A 24,737-nucleotide genomic window follows, 5' to 3' on the forward strand; every position below is an offset into this window, starting at 1 on the left:
TTAGCATGGTCGTCTCACAGCAAGACGGTTCTGGGTTCAAGCCCCAGGGTAGTCCAACCTTGGGGGTTGTCCCGGGTCGTCCTCTGTGTGGAATTTGCATTGTTCTCCCCGTGTCTGTGTGGGTTTCCTTCCACAGTCCAAAGACATGTAGGTCAGGTGAATCGGCCGTATTAATTGTGAATGTGTGTGTGTGTGTGTGAGTGTGCCCTGTGTGATGGCCTGGCAGCCTGTCCAGAGTATCTTCCCACCTACTGCCCAATGACTGCTGGGATAGGCTCCAGCATCCCCGCGACCCTGAGAGCAGGGTAAGCGGTTCGGATAATGGATGGATATTTACAATATACTTCCCTCAGTTGTGTCTGGAGGTGGATTTTCATTCTGTTTATAGCACAGGAGTATATTTCAAACACTTTCTATACCATGTCTGCTATCTGTGAGCACCTGTCGGCTGTGGCAAACATCTTGTTGCAAATCGTGCAGACGGGGTGCTTCGAAGAAGACACTGTTCGGCAAGAGCTGTGTACCTGCGGTAACATCAGAACGCTACAATAATAAACTGCACAAGACCTTTGTCGGGGGGGGTGTGTGTGTGTTTGTGTGCTTGTGTGTTTGTGTGGGTGCAGGGTAGGCTTCATCCAGCCATCATATCCTTGCAATCCCCGTGTGCTCCTGCCAGTGTTCGTGCGGGCAGGTGACTGTTTGGATCGGATCGGCCTCTGTGGTGTACAGTCAACACTTTATCGCCGCGCTGCATCGCTCATGTCAGTGAAGCCGGCGGCCGCTCTGGGGTCGTGCCCTCTGCGAGAGCCGGATGGAAATCATCTTATCACACCTGCTTCGGCCAGGCTTTCTAAATAATTTAAAGGAAGGGGGGGGGGGGGGGAATGGTCGGACGTGAGTTCATTTGCACACAAATGGGAAACGGGGAGAGCGCCGGCGTGTTTTCTTTTTGTCTCTTTCGCAAAGAAAAAAAAAAGGGGGGGGGGGGCTGTGTTTTAAATGACGTGTCTTCAATCTTCCACACCTCAATATGGATTATCTGGGATGCTCATCTGCGTGACCTTCACTTCCAGGGCAAGTCGTACGGTTTTTGTTTGTCTTCGTGTGAGCTCATATTTGGATGTCCGTTTACATGGAACAGTATATTTCTAGATACCAAGGTGATATTTTACAATCTACTAAGTGCCTCAATTCAGATTGCGCCCCTGATATTTCAATAAAGGACTCTGGCCTTATGCTAACCTGCTGTGAGTGAGAATCCCCCCCCACCACCACCATCACCCATCTCCAAAAGAGAGGAAATGCTGCACTTTCAAGCCTCCCATCATGCAAGCGGCCCCTGCCTGTCCGACACGACACGAGCCGTTAAACTGTTGAATCCACCAAATAAATGAGCGGCATGTAGATGAGGGAGGGAAGAGATGAGCAAAGCCAACTGGAACAGTCTTTTTCACAGCCATTAGCCAGAGCAGTGGCCCTCTGGTCGGCCACGGGGCCCACCCGAATCGCATGTGGCTCTTGAAAAATAAACTGTGGCAATGGCAAATTTATTTGAAATTTCGTCCCCCCTCCCCCCAGCCCACAGCAGTGCAACACAAAGGCAAAAAGACATATATCCAAACTACAAAACTACAAAAACACATACATCCAACATAGAATTCACTGTCCAAGAGAACGAACGCCAGCCAGCATGACTGCCGGAACTGCCAGACTGCATGGGCTAGCAGTTAGCTTAGCCTGCCCCGCTTCCGCGTCCTGTCAGACCACCCTCGGTGGTTCCTCCTCAGGCGCAGCTCCAGGCAGGGGCTGTGGTCCCTGGGCCCACCGGACGCAGCAGACCAGGCTCCCCCGAGCCGATCCAACGTCAGCTCTCCCAGCCAGACACCCTCGACACACCTCCACGCACTCCACACGGCAACATCAAAAACACAGTCAACGCCAGGCGAGGCCGCCACCAGACCACCCCTCGGTGTTACCGGAGCTGCCGGTCTGCACGGACTAGCAGTTAGCTTAGCCTGCCCCGCTTCCGCATCCTGTAAGACCACCCGGTGTGTTTGCTCTTCGGGCACAGCTCCAGGCAGGGCCGTGGTCCCCGGGCCCACAGGACGCAGCAGCCCAGGCTCCCCCAGCCAATCCAGCGCCAGCTCTCCCAGCCATCAGACGAAAACACAAACCCAGAAGTAGACATGGACAAAGACACTGCATGGACAGCAGCAGATGAGGCCATCGCAAACGTAAGTTCACGCCACTATCTTCCCACGGTACTAGGTGAGGCTGCTGCAAACATAAGTCCGCGCCGCCATTGTTACTATGTGTTGCAAATTACAGTGTTAGAGAACATCATTTGGTACAGTTTAATTTTCACAACTGAAGGTTTGACAAATTTTTCATAGAAAAGCAAAACTGAGACAAAGAGCTTTTTCAAAGTCTATCTTTGCAAATAAAGACAGTGGCAAAGGTCCTGCAATGGGATTATCTTGCTTGAAGGCATATTACTCTCGAAGCGTTACCAAAGATTGAGATGGCTTGGACATGTGTGGAGGAGAGATGCTGAGTATATTGGGAGAAGGATGCTAAATATGGAGCTGCCAGGGAAGAGGAGAAGAGGAAGGCCAAAGAGGAGGTTTATGGATGTGGTGAGGGAGGACATGCAGGTGGCTGGTGTGACAGAGGAAGACGCAGAAGACAGGAAGAAATGGAAACGGATGATCCGCTGTGGCGACCCCTAACGGGAGCAGCCGAAAGTAGTAGTAGTAGACTCTCGAAGCGTTACCAAATATAGCACCATAAAAGACCGCAACCCTGTGTTTCATTTCTACAGCAGCGGCAACAAAGTTGGGAAGATATTCAAAGTCATACGACAATCTAATTTAGTCGCGGGGTCCGTGGCGCAGGCCAATGCCCACAAGCCTTTAAACACAACAAGAGGTTGTTTTTTTTATGGGAGCTCAATTAAGGATCGGCCCCACTCAGTGAGAGTGAGGGAGAACCAGCACGCCGCAGGCATGGAGACCTGGCTTAATCTGGTCCTTTTCTCCCTAAGCAAGAGAACACATGCACTTACACAGTCACAGCAATTTACTTGAAACCAAGTACACGGGTACGCAGTGAAAGGTTGCCACAGATAGTTCAGCTCATCCTCACTGACATGCACAACCGTACACACACACACACACACACACACAAACACGCACAAACATGCACACTAATTAACACGTGCACACTCCGGTACAGAGACCTGCGCAGAGATACACAAACACACATCACATCCCGAGAGAAAGCGTCTCCCCCTTTTCATAATCTCCGCCAGGGTGGTAGCTCGCGGAGGGTCGAGCGTTTGGCCGCGCACGTGCATGTGTGTTTATGTGTGTTTGTTCGCAACTAGTCTCGCAAGCCACTGGACCCGTCAGCCTAAAATGTTTTGTACACGAGTGTATGATGAAGAACCTCTTGTGGTTGCGCTCATTGAAAACTTCTAAAAACGTTTGTTCTCACTATACTGTTTTTCTTTCTACTTATTTGGTCTTACTCTTCTCTTTGCCCTCTCTGGTTATATTCCTTTGTAAAGCACTTTGTAACACTGTTTTAGAAAAGTGCGATATAAATAAAATTATTATTATGATTGTGGCCACTGGCTCTGTCCATTCACTCTCTTGCTCGCTCAACCGACACTGCTTTCCGTCGCTGCCTGATCTGAGTCAACCATGCGCTTGAGCGACTCACATCGACGGTTGACTCAGATCGGGCAGCGACAGTGTCAAAACCAGAACACTGAGTATTTGGGTATGAACCTTGAACATAAATGAGTATTGATTGCATTTTGCAAGCTAGCTAATTATTCACCGCTGATACCTGCAAAGGAGAACTGAATGAACCAAAAATAATTCGCCTCCTTCACCTCGCCACCGTGTGGAAGTGCCATAGTCTCCAGTGTTAAAACTCCGCTATAAAAATATAATTTCAAGAGAAGGATTAATCACAGTCACAGCAGGAAATCCTCTCAGTGGCTACAATTAAACATTCACCCTGGCTGAGCTGTTTTCTAAACGTTGGGTTATGAATGAAAGTCAGTCAGCAGAGCAGCCACTCACCTTGATACATTTTATTTCATGAAAACTGTGAAGGTTAAACATATTTGAAGTCTTAATAAGGGCTCTGAAATTATGACAGCCTGAGCTCTGTCATTTCATGTCAGACTTGGTCGTATTTGTGTGAGGGTCTGCCAAGGAGGCTGCACATCCACAGACTGACAGGCAAAACACTTTTATTAGGTAGATTTTTTAGTTTGAGCGCTGCATATTAAAAAAAATTTCCCATATTTCTCATTCAATCGACTTGGGCGCTGCACAAAAGTCTTATAAAAGTCTTAAGAGATGGCGGCGCGAATTCACATTCGCAGCGGCCTCACCAGTACCGGGGTGGGAAGACGGCGGCGCGAATTCACATTTGCTGGCGGCCTCACCAAGTACCATCAACGCAGTGTCTTTGTCCACGTCTGCGTCTAAATTTTTGTCTTCGTTTGTTAGCTGGGAGAGCTGGAGCTGGATCGGCTTGGTCTGCTGCACTGTCGGCCCGGGGACCGTGGCCTTGCCCGGAGCTGCACCCAAGGAAGGTAACACCGAGAGCGGTCTGACAGGACGCGGAAGCTGGCAGGCTAAGCTGACTGCTAGCCCACGCAGACCGCAGTTCCGATAACACCGAGGGCAGTCTGGCGGCGGCCTCACCTGGCATTGACTGGTGTTTTTAATGTCATCGTGTGGAGTGCGGGGAGGTGTGTCAAGGGCATCTGGCTGGGACAGCTGACGCTGGATCGGCTGGGAGGGCTTGGTCTGCTTCGACCGAATCCACAGGAACCACGGCCCTGCCTGGAGCTGCCCCCAAGGAGGAAACACTGAGGACGGCCTGACAGGATGTGTAATCTGGGCAGGCTAGGCTAACTGCTAGCCCATGCAGACCGGCAGTTCCGACAGCCATCCTGGCTGGCATTCATTCCTTTGAACAGTGGTTTGTTTTTTTTTGGGGGGGGGGGGGTTTGGATATGTGTGTTAGTGTGAATAAGTGTGTTCTTGTAGTTCTTAAATGTGTTGTCTGTACGTTGCACTGCTGTGGGCTGAGGGAAACAGCATTTCCTTTCACTTCATGTGCGCAAGTTCACGAGGTGAAATTAAAGTGTTCCTGATTATAATGGCAGGAAAAACACTGAAGTTTTCCCCCCTGTGCATTTCCCTTCTCCGGCAGGGGAAAAAAGGGACGGTTTGTTGCCAAGTCCGAGCTCCGGAGAAGGGGAGATAGGTACGCTTGGTGGAGATCTGCGCTCTGTGAGTGCTCTCCTCTAGTCTTGATAGCAGTCTGCCTGCTTTGATTGTAATTAGATGTGACAGCATGCCGCCTCTCAACTCAGCCACCCACTGTTTCGAAGTGTGCAAGTGCGAAAGAAAGAAAAACTTTCAGAAATGGTGTACCTCCATCACAAGCTGTGCATTTGAGATGTGCCTACATGTGTATTCGTGCACACATGCAGACACGTGTGTGTGTGTGTGTGTGTGTGTGTGTGTGTGTGTGTGTGTGGGAAGGGTACTGGTAATAATGAGTTTGTAGAAGTCCAACCTGAGAACATGCAGAGACAGTATTGTCAGTATTGTCACCACCCACTTACACCATCCCCCACTGTGAGCCTGAATAACACTGTGTGGGGGATAATAAAGCAATTTATATGGTTACCGAAATAGTAGAATGACATATAAAGGAAACTATAGAGGAAAGTTACCGTACGTGGCTTTCGGCTCCGAAACATCTTGCACAGATACTGTATTGTAGAGAGTAGACGGCTCGGCACAGCTAAATAAATAAATAAATAGAGCCATCATTTTTACACAGCCCCTGTTCAACACCACTGTACTCCATTTAAGACTTTACGTGTAATATGAAAATACAATGCATGTGGATGCAAAAAATGTTTTGCTGGTCGCACCTCCTCTGATGTACCCCACTCTTCCGAGCTGTCTCGGTCGCTGCTCCGCCCCCTCTGCTGATCCGGGGAGGGCTGCAGACTACCACATGCCTCATCCCATACACGTGAAGTCGCCAGCCGCTTCTTTTCACCTGACAGTGTGGAGTTTCACCAGGGGGACGTAGCACGTAGGAGGATCACGCTATTCCCCACAGTCCCTCTCCCCCCCCCGCAAACAGGCGCCCCGACCGCCCAGAGGAGGCGCTAGTGCAGCGGCCCAGTTCACGTACCCCACATCCGGCTTTCCACCCGCAGACACGGCCAATTGTGTCTGTAGGGACGCCCAACCAAGCCGGAGGTAACACGGGGATTTGAACCAGCAATCCCCGTGTTGGTAGGCACAGACCAGACCGCCACGCCACCCGGACACTCAATCATCAAAAAATATTAACAAATCTTATGAAGGCCAATCGCCCACTGGCTAAGCAGTGACACCAGTGGAAGTATTTGGGCCAGAAGGGACCCGAGCTCGGCGACAGGCGGTCAAACCCAAAATACACCGAGTGACTGAGACAGAGAGCAGCATATCCATACGCTCCTCAACACCCTAAAGACTTGATAGAAAAACACGATTTTGATCTTTGCGTTGCATCTTTTTTCATCTCGGCTAGATTACAGTTCTCATTAAGCTGAGCATTTGAATTTTTTGCCTTTTAATATCTGCCTCTTTCATCCACCGCGAGTCTGTCGTGTGGGCTCGGCGAGGAGATATGAGAACAGAAGCGAATCTCAGAACTGTGTGGTGTAATTACGCTGAGACACTGATCTATTCTTAATGACGCGGAGAAACCAGAAAGACCAGATTCATCACAAAGTTATAGATGTGCAGCTGGAGACGGGGAAGAGAGGCGGGACGCATCATGGAGGAGAATGCCAACTTTGCTGCTATGTGAAGGGGAAACTAAGATCCACAATACACAAACATTGCAAATGTAACATGGATTACTGTAATATTAAGCAATTCAATTAATTAATTAATAATTAACGAGTCGCCGGATGGTTTGCCAAAACTTCCTTGAGGCCAACCGAAAGTCCTCCTCCATAGCCTCGCCAAACTCCTCCCACAGCCGAGTTTTTTGCTTCCACGACCACCGAGGCCACAGCCCTTCTGGCCTCCCAGTACCTGTCTGCTGCTTCAGGAAACCCCTGGGCCAACCGAGCCCGAAAGGCCTCCTTCTTCAGCCTGACGGCTTCCCTCCCTGCCGGCGTCCACCAGTGGGTTCTTAGGTTGCCGCCTCGGCAGGCACTGCTGACCTTGTGACCACAGCTCCTGCCTGTCGCACATGCAAGAGAGGCTTTAAACACGGCCCGCACAGACTCCGTGTCCCCGGCCTCCTCGGGATACGCGAGAACTTCTTCCGGAGGTGGGAGTTGAAGACCTCACGGACAGCGGCCTCTGCCAGACGTTCCCAGTTCAGCCATGTCCAGTCTGGCCTGGGAACGCCTTAGGATCCCCCAGGAGGAGCTGGAGGGCGTTGCTGGGGAGAGGGATGTCTGGAGTGCCCTACTTAGCTTGCTGCCACCGCGACCCCACCCCAGAGAAGCGGCTGATGAATGAATGAACAATAGATTAATTGATTAATTAATTCAATTAATGCAAATACTAGGCAAAAGAACAGTGACGTTTCTGCAGTCAGCTGTTGATTTGTTTGACTGTTTACGAGGTGGAAGAGATGAAGACGTTCCATGTTCTACTGTAGTTGAAATATCTAGCGACTACAGTCAAATGTGAGGTGGTCATGACTACTGCGTGGATAATTGTGTGTACAGGTTGTGAGGCTCATCTCAATCGTCATTCCTAACAACATCTCTTATTTAAGCACGGGAGGGGACAGATACTCAAATCCCTAAACATGTTACCGAGGAACAAAACTCACTGAAATAATTAGATCCCGAAAACACAACCCTAACCAGGAACTATAATCTATAATAACTATAATAATAGTAACAATTATGATTAGAATAATTTATAATGTTACAATTTCATTTCGCAGATGCTTTTATCCAAAGCGACGTACATCTGAGAGTTAATACAACACCAGGATCTAGTCAGGAGGCGACAACGCAAGTAACTGCCAAAAAACTATGTTCAAGTCCGATAGGACGCAGGTGTTTTTTACCTATTAATTTAATTTACTAAACTTCCCCTAATGTTTCCAAAGACCCAAACACACACACACACACACACACACACACACACACACACACACACACACGCACATGTCACCCTAAATTTATGGGGACCCCTCATTGATTACATTCGTTCCCTAGCCCTGAACCCTAACCTTAACCATCATAACTACATGCCTAACCTTAACCCTTACCCTAACCTAACCCTTACCCTAACCTAATTCTAACCTTAACCCTTACCCTAACCTAACCCTAACCTTAACCCTTACCCTAACCTAATCCTTACCCTAACCCCTAACCTAATCCTAACCTTAACCCTAAACCCAAGTCCTAACCCTAAAATACACCCTTTTCCTCATGGGGACCCATGAAACCGTTTCAGGTTTTTGTATCCTAATTAGGGTAGAAAAACCTGGTACTACCCCCCCCCACACACACACACACACACACAACACACAACACTCGCTCTCTCTCAGATAATAATAATAATAATAATAATGATCATCATTACATTTATATAGCACTTTTCTAGGTACCCAAAGTGCTTCACATTGAAGGGGATAACTCACTTCAGCCACCACCAATGTGTAGCACCCACCTGGGTGCTGCACGGCAGCCATTTTGCACCGTGGAGTAAAAGAGTCGAGAGGTTATCTACACCAATCTGAGCAGACACACTGCAAAAAAACCCCGTGTTGACATCTGGGAAAAACTCATGTGACTGCTGTGCTCAAAATTCATCTAAAAACACAACACAGTCCCCAGTAACACTGAGCAATGACTAAAATGACGACACAATAAATGAGAGATACTCATATCACACATGTGGACTGGTTACACATTAACTAAGAAAGGGTTAACATAATGACAAGGAAATGAAACCAATAACTAAATGAAAAAGAAAGGACGTGGGGCAACTACTCTATCAAGTGAGGTCACTGCAGATGCTTGCTGAAATCCTCATCAACAGCATCATCAGCATGGTATGGTGGAACCCAGGGATCTGGAGAATATTTGACTTGTACAGCATCAAGTAACGTCTTCATACAATACAACCCAATCACACAATGATGAAAGCAATGACAAAAACCAGGATAACACCAACAATCACAATACACACCCGCAGATGCCATGGGGCCAAACACACCCATGAACAGTATGTAAATCCTTTACCCCTTGTGAGTTTTTGCATGTGTGTTCTCCAAAAATTCCCTATTATCCACCCACACCTCCGTCCCCCCGACCCCCGCAGAAGGATAGAAAATCAGAGAGCAAAAGAGAGGGACAGAGAGAAATATGTTTCTTGCATTCACATTAAAAAATAGCCTCTTATTTTGACATGTTTATCAGTTACAGTGTTGGACATGACAGGGAATCACGTGTCTGGCAGAGCCACTCTTCTATTTTCTAAGAAACAGCCACATCAGTTCAATTTTACTCTGCATATCAGGAGCTGAATATAATCCAAGTGTAACTTTAAATCGAAATCTATCTATCCATCCAGCCATCCATCCATCCCCGCGTGGCAGCAATCTGAATAATTTTCAAAACCTGGGGACTCACCGTGGGTGAAATTTCTGTTGTTGGGCCTCCACCTCAGAATGTTTTGCAGCTAATAATTTGCATTTATTTTATTGTCTGGGCTGAAAATCACACTGTTGTTAGTGAAAAATATTATTATTCTACCCACACAGTGTGAAACTTCACCCTCGTAGTAACTGGATGTGACTGCATGTACTGCGTAGGCAGCTCTGGTGTATTAATGATGATGGCGAAGGCGCACTGCGTGATCTTGCTAAAGGAGGTAAACTGAAAGTCAAGGTTGACCGTTGACCTAACTTCAGGAGTATCACTGATGATGACGGTGACATCAGCTCCCTCATCGATAAAGCACAGCAGAGGAGGTACTTCCTGCAGCAGCTGAAGAAATTCAACCTGTCACAGACAACGATGGTGAAGTTCTACACTTCCATCACTGACTCCATCCCTAACCTCCTCCATCACTGCCTGGTACGCCGCCGCCACCGCCAGAGACCGGGGCAGGCTGCAGCACATCATTCACCACCTCCCATCTCTCCAGGACCTGCACGCCTCCAGGACCTTGAGGCGGGCATGGGAACATCGTTGCCGACCCTTCCCACCCTGGACACCACCTTTCTCTGCCCTCTGGGAAGAGGCTGAGGTCCATCCATCCATCCATCCATCCATCCATCCATCCATTATCCAAACCACTTATCTTGCTCTCAGGGTCACGGGGATGCTGGAGCCTATCCCAGCAGTCATTGGGCAGCAGGCGGGGGGACACCCTGGACAGGCCGCCAGACCATTGCAGAGGCTGAGGTCCATCGGGACCAAAACCTCACGCCACAAGAACAGTTCCTTCCCAGTTGCAGTCGAACTAATCAACAGGCCCCCTTCCCCCCAGCCCCCCACTGTAACTCTCACTTTTTGCTGCTTTTTTCTACATCTGTTTTATGTGTGCGTATATATTTGTATATATACACACACACACACACACACACACACACACACACACACACACACACACCAACAACGCCAAGCTAAATTCCTAGTGAATGCAGTGCACATGGAAATGGAAATAAAGGAATATCTGACTCTGATTCTGACAGATATCCACTTTTATACCCAGGCTTATACAAGTCAATTCAGAATTCGGTTAGCTATAGTTGTGCACTGTGAAAGTGATGAATACTCCACAAGACAGTGTTACGGTGATTCACCATGATGCATCCCATGCTGAGGAAATTACCCTGAACACTTGAGATCTGGGAACCGAAACTTCACAAAGGGGATCCTTCACCTTCAGCCTAACAAGACCTCAACTGCCTCCACTATATTAACTCAACGCAAATAAATATTCCTGTCTGGCACGTACTTTACAGGCCTTACTCACACCCCTCCCAGATGCACCGCTGAGACTTTGAAGACTCACAGCATTCTTGTGTGAAATCATGAATTTTACATGTAAGTTGGAAAGTGTGAATTCTCCACTGCATACTGTCTGATGCATTATGCAACTTGTTATCTTCTCAAAACTTTGTGACCCACTCACCCCCACCCACAGAGTTCAATATTAAGATACCCTTAATATTAAGGGTAGCCAAAATAAATTGGTGAAATTGAGGATTTGTCTTACGCCTCAAGTCTGTTATGAATGGAGCCTCTGGGTATTGGACTTCCTAAGGCTAAGCTATTTCATTTACCTCCACGTTTCAAAGGCTATTCTGGTCACGATTAGACTCCATGAAAAGCTCAAAAGACTTGGCCAGACAAATAGTGCGAGCTCCACCACCTTGTTACCAAGGTATGACGATATTGACTAGAAGCTCAAACCGAGGGAACGCCTTTCACCAAAATGCAAATGCAATTCCACAGTGGGCTTTTCTTCCTGAGCCGGTAACACCCCACCACTCACCGAGATGGGCCACAGCCACCACCAGCTCTTATGTATCAATAACCCTGAATATGGAAACTGTTTATTCTGAATGTCCTTAATTTGCACTCTTCGCCTGAAACGCTCTTTTTAAACACTGTATCATGAGAACTCCTACCACTGATGTAAACTATTCTTTTATCCAGATGCTAGTACAGATAAACTCAGGGGATCGCCGGTTCGAATCTCCATTTCACCACCGGCTTGGTCGGGCGTCCCTACAGACACAATTGGCCGTGTCTGCTGGTGGGAAGCCGGGTGTGGGTATGTGTCCTGGTCGCTGCACTAGCGCCTCCTCTGGTCGGTCGGGACACCTGTTGAGGGGGAAGGGGGAACTGGGGGAATAGCATGATCCTCCCACCTGCTCTATCCCCCTGGCGAAACTCCTCACTGTCAGGTGAGAAGAAGCGGCTGGCAACTCCACGTGTATCGGAGAAGGCATCTCAGATAGCAAAATTGCTGTGGCCCGGACCCGTCCCACACCCGACACTTCATCCGGCCCACATACCGTGTGGAATGATGGCACTTGAGCAGTCCACTCCTGTTTGCCAGATCTGGGCCAGAACCAAGCCATAGCAATGCAGCATGTGCCACATATTTGCCAAAGGTGGCCCATATTTGTTTTGTGATATTTGAGTCATATTCACCATTTACCACACGGGCCACTTCATGGTCACATCCAGATTACATGTTGCCGAGAGCACCGCATCTTTGCCAAAAAAGGTCCACATTTGATTTGGCATATTTGGACCACATTTGCTATGATACATGTGGGCCGATTCAGGCTCACATCCATTTTGTCAGGGCCAGAAGAAGGCCATTAGTGCCACATTGCCTGAAGTGGTCCACATCCGGATGCTATCTGGGATGTGGTAGTCTGCAGCCCTCCCGGGATCGGCAGAGGGGGTGGAGCAGCAACCAGGACGGCTTGGAAGAGTGGGGTAACTGGACGGGTACAATTGGGGAGAATCCAAAAAAGAAAAGAAAAGAAAAACTGTTGCAGCACTGTTCTCGATCTGCTCCTACTTTGACAGGTGATACAATTCCCCACGCTGATGCTGTTACAAGCTAGCGTGTACTAAGCTAGCAAAGAAGCTACCTCCAAGACAATGAAGTCATGCTGGTGCCACCTGCCAGCCTCCGGCTCTCTTCTGCCTCTGTCAGAATCACTCCTGAGCCAAACCGAGTACCTTTATTTTTCTTCTTCAGCTGTCAGGTCGAAATATGCCTCAAACTCAACTAAGGCATACCTGCTGAGATCCCGACTAGTTTTCAATGACAACAACAATGACAGGAGTCTGCTTTCAAGGTGCAATAACCTACATCTGAGCCGCTACCTCAGCAGAACACGCTTCTTTCGAACTGACAGCTCTGATGTTGGGATCACAACACCAGACGGTTCAAAGCAGACGGGGAGAAGACGGGCCGCTGAATATTTATTCAGCTACCGAAATCGACAGATTTCTAGTTTGTTTTTGTTTTTTTTTCTGATGTCAGGGACACACACAATGATGACTACGGCTTTGAAGAGCGCACACAAAGACACAAAAAAAACCCAACAACCCACAAATCCCCTCCATGGTTGTGCGAGACCCCTGATTCTATCATTTTCCATTGCTCCACCAGTCACTCCTCCATCCAGAACACTCCTCCATCTTTGAGCTCCAGTACAACCTGCCAGTCTTCAGTAGGCCTGCTTGTATATTTGTTTTACTTTTCACTGCTCGCTTGCCATTAGTCTGCGTTGGCTATCGGCGACATGTGTCCCCAGCATTTGTCTGTGACCAGCTCGCACATGTAAAGACGTGGCTGGATTACAGTGTGAAAAACCCAACACTGATTTTTGACTCCTGTGTACTTGAGGGTGGTTTGAGAGTAATTGAACAAAAGTATATCGCTGATTTGGTAGAACGCCTCACACCTTAAAATTATGAGACGGACCTAAATCTAAATAAATTAGATTTAGTCATGTTGTGCCCTAAATAATATCTCAACTTTCAATAACGAATACTCTCACTCACTCTTGGTTAAACTGTTATCCTCCTGGTTCAACCAGCTCAACTAAACTGACCTTTGCTATAGTGTACTATCACTATAGCAGTTCACTTTTTTACAGTGAGAAATTACACACACACACACACACACACACACACACACACACACACACACACACTAGCTCGCTAGCTTTAATGTATTACAGTGTTACTTTTAATGATTGGATTAATGTTCTCAAAGCAGAAAATGATGATTAGAGGTAGAAATAACATTAAACATGGTCATCTGTTGAGGGAAATCGCACTTTAACAGACTGTTGTTATGATCTATTATGAAGGAGGAAAAAAAAAACCCCTAAAGTCAAAGACAAGCACTATTCCTCCACGTAGGACTAATTATATTTAACTGCAGCTCGCTACTCATGCAGAATGTTAATACATCATTTCAGACTTAGATTACAGTTCCAGGACACTACACCTAAAATATTTACAGGTTGACGTTAATGAAAAAATATTCCATTTGTATGACTGAAATTAGAATAGAACTGGACGACAGAGGTTTATGCAACACTGCATTACGATGAAGTACACCTTTTCCTGCAAATATAGCGCCGGACAAGTTTACAATGCAGGCCAGAGTCGGTCAGCCAAGTCATCCAGCGTGGTGTCGGGAGAGACATGGAAACCTGGTTTTACTGTTGAGGAAATGCTGTCAGCTAGGAGAGGTATTTTCACAGGTTTCGCCTGCAGGATGTTCACTGTCTCCTCTGCAGACGCATGTGCAGATCTGCACGGGGTCGCTCTTCTCCCCCGGGCCCTGAGGGACTCGGTAAATAAGTGAGCTTACGGACCGGTACACCATCACTTCTCCCTCGGGGGATAGAGAGATGCTGGAAGATGGGAGAGAGGCGGATGGAAGATAGAGAGAAAAAGAGGGGGGGAAAGAATTGGGGAGGGGGGGGTCAGGATTCCTGCGGTGGTCTCGGGGCTACATTGTACTGTTGAAGGGGAACAAAAACTGCCATTTGATGAAATCAGGTGTCTTGTCGCCGCTGTGTAGTGTCACGGCGCTGTGCCGTAACGCGGAGCCGGGAGAGGGAAAACGTGGCCGAGTCCCAAGAATGATTTTCTGCCTTCTTCACTTTCACACCTAACAATTCCCCATGATTACTCACTCCTTTGAACCTCCCTCCTGCTCCCTGCTAGGTCTCCCCCCCCCCCACCCCCGGTTTCTCTCGATCCCTCCCGTTTTTCTCATTAGCCGCACCTGATGTTTTCGGGATCTTTCTATCTATCTGTCAGGCTTTTCATTTTCCCTCCGTCTCGAACATCAACGGCCGTTGTTTCGTTCCACACGGTAAATCCAGACATGCTGTGTAACATCATATCTACAGTGAAAGCGGAACACATTTTGTGGTGTCACGGAGATGGAGAGGCTAAAATTTCTTTCCACAATATTAATCTCTCTCTCTCCCTCTCTCTCTCTCGCCCTCTTTGGCAGTAGCCCTGTTATCCCCTCTTTGCTACCTCAGTGAAGTGAAGCCATAACCTCCATTTGCACAGGTTAATGGGCAGCCAACTCAACATGAGCACAAAACCAATATCAGGTCTTCCTGTGTGGGTGATCACTCTCCTCTCTCTCTCTCTCTCTCTCTCTCTCTCTCTCTCTCTCTCTCTCTCCCCCCCCCCCACCATTACAGCCTCCAAGCTCGTTTCTCAAAATCCTGCCCCGTTCCCGTTTTTCTTTGTTTCCCTCCGTCTATTTCTACATTTCTGACTCTCTCTCTCTCCCCCCCCCCCCCTTGTAAATTGGGCCCTGGCAACATTACAAGGCTTTTCTCATTATTCCCATCACTGTGGCCAAATTGCCTTGTCTTTCAGGATCATTGGGCTCTGCTCATTGGCAGCACCTGCGACCCGAGGGTTTTCAGATGCCGTTTTCTCATTCTGAGCATTGTTTCGGAGCAAAGATGGGACCAAGAAATGGATTTCAATCTATGGACAACACCAGCCAGCAGCCCCCTGATGATTGGGTTGCATATGTCATGAACACCCATTTTTCCAGCAAACATAATCAAATTTGTAGAGCAAACACTGCTACGCTGCTACTTTAGTACACGCAGTGTTATGAATGTGTTTCAGAGAACGAGTTGGAGTTTAATCCAGCCCACAATTTCCCCTCGGGGATGAATAAAGTATTCTGATTCTGATTCTCAACGGACAATGGAGATTTTGCTTCCTGAACACTTTTGATTCTATTTTATGAATTTGGGCTTCTGATCACAAAAATCACCTTAAATTTTTCCTATCACATACCGGTTTTGTAGATATAACCTATTTTTGTGATTCCCTGTCATATTTTAATTCTGCTAGTGCATTGCCCACAAAGCAAGCTGTTTTGGTCATGCCTACAATGGATGTAGTGTAGGCATGATTTTTCTTTTTGTTGCTCCCCGCTCTATGCTCAGAAGGTTTTCTGGGTTGTAAAATAACTCACCCCCCCTAGTTTGAGATCTGCCTATCAGTTGCAAAAGATCAGGATCCACTACATCAATGAAGGACGGCTACAGTACCAGAATGGTACCAAAAGTTTGCCCAAGTGTGCATATGCACTTGCATATCAGTTGTCCAGTATAAATAAAGAAACCTGAGGGCGTCCGGGGAGCATAGCGGTCTATTCCGTTGCTTAGCAACACAGGGATCACCGGTTCGAATCCCCGTGTTACCTCCGGCTTGGTCGGGTGGGGAGCCGGATGTAGGTATGGGTCCTGGTCGCTGCACTAGCTGTCAAGGCCTTATTCCTCTGGCTGATCGGGACGCCTGTTCGGAGGGGGGGCGACTGGGGGAATAGCGTGATCCTCCCACTTGCTACGTCCCCCTGGCGAAACTCCTCACTATCAGGTGAAAAGAAGCAGCTGGCGGCTCCGCATGTATCGGAGGAGGCCCGTGGTAGTCTGCAGCCCTCCCCGGATCGGCAGGGGGGTGGAGCAGCGACCGGGACGGCTCGGAAGAGTGGGGTAATTGGCCAAGTACAATTGGGGAGAAAAAATAAATAAACAAAACAAAATATAAAGAAACCTGTAAGTGTAAGGCTGATGCACTCTGACACCCTTTCAGGGACACAGCACAACAGCCGGTCAGTATGCACAGCGTGCATAATGCATTTTTGCATTGGGAAGAGCCACAGTCTTCACCGTCTGCTTTGCTCTGACCGCTCCCAACTTGAGAATAATTTAGGGTATGAGAAGCATGTTAAGGGTGGTTGTGTTACCTGACGTGGATGAAAACTGAGTGAGTGTGCAGCATCATTTGGAAGGGGAAAGGCCTGGATAGTTTCCGTTGTCTGTATTCAAAATCTTCAAAACTACTTCCATGAAAGTTTCTCTTACAATGCTTTTAAATGCATGTATAATTTACATGCATAACCTACTGAACCTCTAATGGGAAGGGTTGTTTCCTCAGTTGACTCTCCCTTGTCAAAAGGATTTAGAAGAATTCATCCTTAACTACCGCTGGAGAGACCCACGGACAGATGAACACAAACAAAGTGAGACAGCGGAGAAAGAGAGAGGGGCATACCGGCAGACAAATGGACCAAAATTAAGAAAGAGAACTGTAGAACGGAGGAAAGAGAGGGGAAGAACGAGTGAGATAAGAGCATGTCCAGAGGGAAGAAAGAGAATAGGAGGGAGGGAGGGGGAGTGGTGGAGAGAACATCTGACAGAGGAGCAAGAGACAGGGGAGATGAAGGGACAGTGGAGAAGGGAGGAGAGGGGAAACAGAGGGTGGATAAAGACGGAGAGAGCGAAGGTGTATCTAAATGCTGAAATCTTTTTGAGGTCACACCGCTATGAGGCAGAGGGAAATGATTTGAGTTTTTATTTTATTTTATTTTTGTCCTGTCGCACACTGGAAGTTGCGTACCCACTGCTCTGACACAATGGAAGGCTTTTAGCAGAACCCATTTTCCATTTCGGAGCTGCCCGCTGGTCATTTTGCACTGGGTGGGGGGTATAAAAAAATGAAAAGAACATTGAGCAAAACGTTGGCGCTATTCAGATCGTGTGCATTCCATCCATGAAATGACAGCAAAGGTAACACTGCGCAAAAAAAAAGAGCAAACAGGTGGTTTTTGTTAATTATATCATTGCTTGGAAGTTGAATTCCTCTGTTAAGTCGAGAATCTGCCAGTTGCTGTTTGCCGGACCTTACACGAGGCCTTATGTCATTTTCTTTGAGTTATTTATTTTAAAAACATATGTTTGGGTTTGGGCAATCAAAATCCCCTTTGTTTTACGGCTGAACACAAAACAAACAAAAAAATCAGTATTTTCTACTTCAGTGGAAATAGTAATTACCCACTTTTTTCCAAATCCACTCTTAAAAACCCACTAATCTGACCTGTTTGTCTTCCTCGTTTCTGTTGTGCCTGTAATGGTACTGAAAATCTCTTACTTGGCTTTGTTTACAGTTAAGGTCAAAATTATTAGCCCCCAAGGAACTCGGGAACATTTCCCTAAAATTCGGCCCAATGTTTGCATCATTCATAAAACTTTACATAGTAAAACAGTCATCAATGTTAAGGCCCGTATTTGGTACATTTTGGAATGTAAAATAAATCTTCAGGTTTCCTTTATACCAAATGTAGTGAAAATCGAGGTGGTCAAAATTATTAGCCCCCACGTGATTTTTTGCTTTCAAAAAACACCTGAGCAATCAATCATCTTTCAAACCACACCTGAGCAGTCAATCAGCACTTAACTTTAATTAAGGGACTCTAATGAACAGGGCTAGTGGCACTTGAACACTTGATTGAGAGACAACTCTTAGATTCTTGGTAAAAAGTAATTTCATCATGCCAAAAAGTAAAGAAATCATCCTGGAACTCAGAAAGAAGATAGTAGATGCTCATATTAAGGGGGAAGGCTATACTGCCATTTCCAAGTGTTTCACAGTGTCTAGAACAGCTGTAGGTTGCACCATTGCAAAGCACAAGGAGACAAATTCTGTTAGAAACAAACATGGGCCTGGTCCAAAGTGCAAGATTTCAACAACTTTGGAGAGGAAAATAGTCAGAGAGGTCAACAACAATCCCCGGATCTCTGCCAAGATGATTGTTGCTGAACTAGCCTCTTCTGGACTTGATGTTTCAAGGAAGACTGTTGTGAGCAGAGGTGTAAAAACCTGGTCCAGAAAGTACAAGTCCAAACCATGTATTTGCTCCACTCATGCACTACACCAGTAGATTCTAGTCAACACCACTCCTCAACTAGGTAGGAAAAACTAGCTAATGAAATCACCTGGTTTAGTAACATGGTTGGAGAAAATACACGGTTTGGACATTTACTTTCTGGACCTGGTTTTTACACCTCTGGTTGTGAGGGCTCCTCATCGTGGGGGGCTTTGAGGTCATCATCCAAGAAAAACTCCATTGCTCACACAGCGGCACATCAGAGCCAGACTGAAGTTTGCCCTTGAACATTTGAAACAGGAGCATGAGTTTTGGAAGTCTGTCCTTTGGTCTGATGAGGCTAAACTTGAGAGGTTTGGGCACATGGATGTTGCTTTTGTTTGGCGAAGGAAGGGAGAGGCCTTCATCCCTAAAAACACAGTTGCCACAGTTAAACATGGTGGTGGGAGAGCATAATGCTGTGGGGCTGTTTTGCTGCTTCAGGTACAGGGAACCTTGTTCGGGTGCATGGGATCATGTAGAAAGACGATTATGTTGACATTTTGAAGGATAATGTAAAGAAATCTGCCGCCAGTCTAGTTTTAGGTTGCTGCTGGGTCTTCCAGCAAGACAATGACCCGAAGTATACATCCAAGTTGGTCCAAAACTTTTTGAAGGACACCAAAATCAAGGTCCTGGAGTGGCCCTCTCAGAGCCCAGATCTCAATCCTATTGAGAATCTGTCGGGGGAGCTCAAGGTTCATGTCCATGCTGGAAAACCACGCAATTTGGATGAGCTGGAACAATTTGCCATGGAAGAATGGGCTGAGATCTCTCAAGAGACATGTGCCACCCTAGTTAGGAACCACCATAAGAGGTTGTTGTTAGTTGAGTCAGAAAGGTTACACCGTTGACTACTAATTGTCAGAGGGCTAATAATTTTGGCATTGTCATTTGTTTTTTCTTGTTTCAATTCAGCGCATCGGTAAAATATCTTAATCAAGCTTAGCGGAGATTTTATCTTTGTTCTATTGGAAGCAATTCACTATAAACATTTTCGGTTATGGTCATTTCCATTGAAAAGTTAAGGGTTTTGTCTGATTTCATAAAGGGGGCTAATAATTTTGACCTTAACTGTGCCTCCTGTGTCACATGTTCATTGTCAGGATTTTTTAAATACGACTGTGTTTCCCTTCTCGGCTGCTAAGACTTGCACCAACAGCAATTTGAGAAGTCCCTGCAGAGTTGCGAGTCATCTTTCCTCATGACTGACATGAAACACATCAAACACTGTCAGTGCTGGGAGATGACACGCACTTTCATTGCTTCTCCTCCTCCCTTGTCCTCCCTTTTTCTCTCCTTAACCCTCTTTCCACGTAGGCGATACCTATAGAAAAAAAACAACACCGTAGAAAAGGCCCCTGTCTGTCACTTCATGAGATGTTTTCGTTTTCCTTCCATCTGTTTTTCGCTCGGTCTATCCGCCGTTCGTTCTCAGAAGTCATTTCTCTCCTTTCATCTTCCTTTTTTTTTTTTTCAAAGGCTTGCGCTTCCAGCAGGGTACAAATGACAAGGCAGCCTCCTGTACCTTTCATGAAAAGGGGAAAAAAAAATCCTACTCCACCTGTACTAGCTCTCTTTCTCTGTCTGTCTCCTCCTATTCTCCGAGACGGCTTGAAACGATAGCAGAAAACACACAATAACATGCAGCAGCACAATGCTATTAGCTGTCACACCGATAATAAAGTAGCTATGGTGGATCAAAAAAGACTGACGCGCTCTTGTGTTGCTGCCGTCTGTTTGATGCTCGTGCCACGACGGAGAGAGGACGAGGCGCTCCCGGCTCTCAGTGGGGAATGTATTCAATTACCCAATCAACAACCCAATGGCAGAGATTCATAATGACGGGGTTATTTTAAAACCTGTCAAGTCAAGTCAAGTCAAGTTTATTTGTGTAGCCCAAATTCACGAGGTAGTCCCGAAGAGCTTTACGATCAGCACAATAAACAACGGTATACAACATTTCACAGAGTTGAATCAGTTCATCTGGACACAACGTTTATCGTCTCAGTTGACTGCAGGTATCCCCACCCTTATAAACAATACAGTTGGATAATGACCGAAACCAGCGATCGGTTTTCATATGCAAATATGGGCGTGACCATTAACCAGAGTTACAATGCCCATGTGTACTATATATATATATATATATTTTATTTTCCCCTTTTTCTCCCCAGTTGTACCTGGCCAATTACCCTGTTTTCCGAGCCGCCACGGTCACTGCTCCACCCCCTCTGCCGATCCGGGGAGGGCTGCAGTTTACCACATGCTTCCTCCGATACATGTGGAGTCGCCAGCTGCTTCTTTTCACCTGACAGTGACGAGTTTCACCGGGGGGACATAGCGCGTGGGAGGATCACGCTATTCCCCCCAGTTCCCCCTCCCCCTCGAACAGGCGCCCCGTCCGACCAGAGGAGGAGCTAGTGCAATGACCAGGACACGTACCCACATCCGGCTTCAAACCTGCAGACACGGCCACCGACCAAGCCGGAGGTAACACGGGGATTGGAACCAGTGATCCCCGTGTTGGTAGGCAACGGAATAGACCACTACACTACCCGGATGGAGCCATGTGTACTATTCACATAGGACTGGGGAATGGTAGCAATCACAGCACTGTAAAATGCTGTGCAATAAATGTGTCCAGATGAACTGATTCAACTTTCTGTGATTTTCTCACCGGGATTATTGAGCATGCATTAAGACAGTATACAACATATGACACTCTCTACACAGGTGGATTACTAAACGAGCCTATCGGGCCCAGGCCCAGGGGCCCAAGGGCTTGGGGGACCCCCTAAGCCAGAGCCTCCGTGTGAAGTCGCTGTTATTAACTTTGCATTTCTTGTCGTGTGGTCAAAGTGATTAGTCATTCATGTCAATAAGAGAGCCCCAGGAGTCAAGTCAAGTCAATTTTACTTGTGTAGCCCAATATCACAAACATCAAATTTGCCTCAAGGGGCTTTACAGCAACACAACATCCTGTCCTTAGACTCTTGCATCAGATAAGGAACAACTCCCTTAAAAAAAAAAAAAACAACCCTTTATCAGGGAGAAAATATAGTAAGACACCACAGGGAGAGCAACACAGGAGGGATCTCTCCTACTGAAAAACTGAAGGAAGCAGCAGGTGAATGTATGTCTTCGCTAATATGCTGTTGGCATTAACTGTGTGTATGTGTGCGCTATAAATCCTGTAGAGGTACAGGTGAATTTACTGTGCTGTTGGCTGCAAGTCAGTGTACCTGCCCCGTCGAGGAGGTCGGGGGGGGGGCACGTAGGGGTGTGAGGAAATATTGATACACTCGAGTATCGCGATATTATCTTCTCTGATACTGTATCGATTCTCAAAACCACTATATCAATTTTTAATTGTTGACATGTAAAGGTTCGTGACATTTTGTGTTGTGTGTAACCCCACGACCGCTAGATAGCAGTGTTGCAATCTGCCTTAAGCCATTTGACTCTTCCAAACCAATGCAACGTCAACTGAGACAGGAAGTAGCATGAGCACAAAGAACACAGGCCTATGAAATCGCAATATATTGCCTTTCTCACAGTATCACAATATATCACGATATATATCATGATATGTATCGTGATGTCGCCAGATTCTCGCCGATACACAGCCCTAGTAACGTGCTCAGGGGCCCATTGTCTCAGAATCTGCCTATGGCCCTCTAACCTTGGACCCTAAACCCAACTGAGAAAAAATCTCCATTAAGAAAAACATTACTAGGAGAAAAACATGAAAATATGGAGAGAGAAAAATTCTGCAGCATTGCATTTTGCTGACAGGCATTTCCACGGGTATATTTCTGGTGATACCGGCTCAAACGTTTCCAACCAGCCACGGAGTATTGTGGATTGCTTTGATTCAGCCTATTTCATTACAGAAGACCCGGACACACAGGTCCAGTTTGAAGAGTCGCGTCTTTAACATCCTGAGAATAATTAGAACCGACGTTATGAGCAGATCAGTGGTTTAGCTTGTGAACTCTGAAACGTCCCTGATATATTAGACACATATATTCCACCGCACGCCACTTGTCATACCTTCTATTAACTTTTTTACTGGATACGCAAACATTTCCAATATCTTTCAGCAGAAATTGAGTTTCCTGCCACATCAGAGCAAGGAAGAAAAAAAAAAAGCAGGGTCCTAATAACACTGACAGAATGGAATTGAAAACATTTTCGTAATACTCTTGAGGACAAGTCAGGCATTTCATCAACTGTCAAAACCTTAACGCAATATGCGTTCACAAACTCCGGTTTTAACAACTAAAACATTTCGTCATCACCGGAATGACACCTGTTAAACACAAACTGACATATAGTTTACACAAAAGGCCAACGTAACACAGCAGAACAGCGCACAACGTACGCAGCGGCGTGAGCTCTACAACTCCACAAGACACGCAGCTTATTCAACATAATATTAATATGGACTCGTTGTCAAACTCTTAAGAGTTGCTCCATCTTTCCCTAAAGTTACACACACATACACAAAAAAAAACCAAAACATCTTAAATTGACTTTCCGTAATGCCAGCTGAGTTTCACTTGCACTCATCAATTATTGACCCAAGTAAGAGCGGACGGATAAGACTTCCATTATTGATCGGGGAAGGATCAGATTGGCGAGGCTTCAATTATTGATTGAGCAACAGCGGAGTCACATTGGTAAGCTTTTAATTATTGATCAGTCGGGATTGGAATGGTAGGGCTTCTGTGATTGACTACGCTACACAGGGAGGGATTAGCGAGCCTTTAATTATTGATCAAGCTAGGGGGGAGACTGAAATGGTTTATTTAATTTAAGGAATACTAAACAGGCAGATTTGCAGCTATGCAATCCGCGAACTCAAAGATGCATGCCAATTGCGCCGGTAATTCCCATTAGGGGACTGTTGGGTCTGCACTACAGGAATCATGTGGGCAGAACTCAATTTCTACTGCTTAATTGGTTGCCAGCAGAGGCCAGAACATGTCAACGACTATCCAATATTAAACCAAAAAAAAATCATTGTGTATGCGGAGCCCCAGAATAGTTTGCAGCGGAATTCGTGTGGGTGGAAGAGTCATCAGCGTTGTTGCAGAACATCAGTGCTGAACAAAGGAACATGGTTGAACTTGGTTGTTGCTACAAATACACCGCACTTGTATTGTGCTCTCTGTGAAACACCTCACAACGGCACTATTTTAATGAAGAATCAATTACTACCTTAAACATTTTTGTTATTCTCTTGCTAGCCTCAACAACTTTGCTTCTTCAAGCATGCACTGCTACCTACCCCCCTCTTCTTCTTCACTTGCCTGCTATGTGCGTTGAAATGCGAATACCACTAGATTATTCACTAAAATATTGAATTGCACCATTTTTAATCAAATATCCCATGTAAGGCGTCGCCTCTGCCAAAGTACCCCCCACTAAACTGAGCAAGAACAAAAGTGTTGATGATTTGGATATTCGTTGTTCAGGTTTTCCATCGAATACGCCAGCAGAAGCAGAGAATCTCAGAGAGGACAGTTGTTTCCATATAAATCTTCAAGGCTGTACCCTTGATGCCACAGAGTGCAATATTTTGCCATGAGTCATCAAAGCATGAGGGGGTCTAGTTGCACAGTGCAGCCGAAGGCACTGGCGCTAGTTCACAGCGAAAATCAATCTAAGGTATGGCCAATACTTTTTTTTTTGCTAATTTCGGGACATGCTGCGCTGGCGGTAACTGGGCACAAGGGAGGTGCAGTTGTAAAAGGGTTGGATTAGCAGGAATAAATTATCAGTAGGAGTGGTGGGGGCTGTCTTCAATTACGGCCCAATCAAATCATCTCCTCTCATTCCCTTTTAAAAGCAACGTGCTCTCTTTCATGCTGAACTGTCAATTTCGTAATGGACAGCGGAAGTCCAGAGCGG

General features: G+C 46.5%; 1 protein-coding gene across 1 annotated transcript in view; it reads right to left on the bottom strand.

Annotated features, from left to right (window-relative positions):
* Positions 1 to 24,737, bottom strand: part of tnr (tenascin R (restrictin, janusin)) — a 160,674-nt gene that overhangs the window by 97,626 nt on the left and 38,311 nt on the right. The window lies entirely within an intron of this gene.

This window comes from Lampris incognitus, chromosome 14, assembly GCF_029633865.1.
Source record: "Lampris incognitus isolate fLamInc1 chromosome 14, fLamInc1.hap2, whole genome shotgun sequence".
Classification (NCBI taxonomy): domain Eukaryota; kingdom Metazoa; phylum Chordata; class Actinopteri; order Lampriformes; family Lampridae; genus Lampris; species Lampris incognitus.